The 1806-nt window shown below is 46.6% G+C and overlaps 1 pseudogene; it reads right to left on the bottom strand.

Annotated features, from left to right (window-relative positions):
- On the bottom strand, positions 1-1339 carry LOC114616408 (annotated as a pseudogene).
- Between the last annotated feature and the right edge of the window lie 467 nt (positions 1340-1806).

The raw sequence follows: 1806 nt of genomic DNA, 5'->3' as shown, positions 1-1806 counted from the left end.
TGAAAAAGGAGTGGACCTCTTCCAGAGCTCTTCCTGTAAGGGGCCAGTTAGTAGTTAACCCCAGGCCTCAGGTGTGGGTAGTTCAATGTCCTCTCTGAGCCTAGGATTTCTGAGCCACACAGCACTCAATAGTCATACTCACTCACACACACAGGCAGTTCCTCTCAAACACTCCAACTCAAGAAAGCGAATTATAAAGTGGAGTCAACATCAGAGGTGGTGATTTTGCAACATTAGAAGGCTTTCCAATGGATGGATTGGGAACTATCTTCTTCATATTCCTTCTTAGAGACCCACATCTTCTTAAAGGTGTCGAGGGAAGCAAGGATAGTCTCTCCAATCCACGCGGAATACAGTCTCTCCTGGGGTGCAGGTATCCTGATCTTCACGTCTTTTAGAACTAGTTTCTTCACTTCCCTCAGTAGCCTGTCTCCAAAACCTTTGAACACGGTAGAACCTCCTGAGAGGATAATGTTGGGAAAAAGTGTACGCCGTAAATCCATTTCTGACTTCTGGATAGCAAACACCAGCACCTCATGGATACCTTCACTCTCCTCGCCAATCAGGTCTGGCCTGGAGCCTGGAAGGGCCAATCTCACTGGTGCTCCCATCAGGCAGGTAGTACTAAGCCTTCTCCGTCTCCAGTGGCTCATCCTTCTGAGGGTTTATGGACAGGTGGCGAGCTCTTTCCTTCATGGCCTTGACAATCTCAAACTCAGAGAAGGAGTGGAAATCATAGCCTTCCTTCCATAGGCACAGGCGGAGGAAGTGCGAGACATCTCGGCCAGCAATGTTGATGCGCGAAATGAAGCATGGTGAAGCCTTCATAAATCAGGACTGCATGGGTAAGGCCATCCCCAGAATCCAACACCTCGCCTGTGGTTCTGCCTGTAGCATAAAGGCTGAGCACAGCTTGCATGGAGATGAAGAGAGCTGGCACACTGACTGTCTTAAAGAAAACTTCTGCAGCTCGTTCCTGGTTTTTCCGAGGGTTTAAAGGTGCTTCAGTCAGGAGTACAGGATGCTCCTCTGAGAAAGTCTGCAGCTGGTCTTTAGAATAGACATATCGCCAGATGTGTTCCATGTCATTCCAGTCCTTGACGATGCCATGTTCCATGGGGTAGCAGACTGACATCAGCCACCAGCTCTCCTCAGTTTTGGGGCCAGTGAAGATGTCACCTTCGAGGGCTCCAGCCATGAAACGAACATGTCTTGATCTGCCCACATAGTTTGGAAAGAAGTCTTTGGGGATCAGATCACCAGCAAAACCAGCTTTAATCACCCCAGATCTGTTGTCGATCAAAACAGGCTGATTGGTAATCACATAGTAGGACTCCATGGCAGAGGAATCTTTCCCTCCAAGGAAGGAATTGCCAGCCCAGTTCTCAACAAACACCACTGACCTCATCTGAGTTCTTGTTCTGACTTTCACAGCAGTAGACTGTTAGAGGGAAATGAAAGATATCCTTTCTACTCTAAGTTGATTTTGTTCGTGTTGTTTTATCATACCAATAGAGACTCTAACTGAAACAGCTACTGTGATTGACAAGCCATTAGGACACCCCTATAAAATCCCAATCAACTCCGTTTTTGAAGAAACTCCATTTTATTCGAGACCAGGAGCTAAAATCCAATTCCAGGAAGAAAAATCAATCCTCCTGAGCAAACATGCTATGGCAACAGCCAGTCAGCTACAATTAGCAGGGTCAAGGTACAAAGAGGTAACTTAGCCATCCAGTTTGTCAGGTGATTTTTGTCCCAGTGTTCAGTTCTTGCAGATTATGCCAGAAATGCAGTTTTTAAAAT

Source organism: Grammomys surdaster, unplaced genomic scaffold, assembly GCF_004785775.1.
Source record: "Grammomys surdaster isolate TR1022 unplaced genomic scaffold, NIH_TR_1.0 319669, whole genome shotgun sequence".
Classification (NCBI taxonomy): domain Eukaryota; kingdom Metazoa; phylum Chordata; class Mammalia; order Rodentia; family Muridae; genus Grammomys; species Grammomys surdaster.
This window is presented reverse-complemented; position numbering and strand designations above follow the sequence as displayed.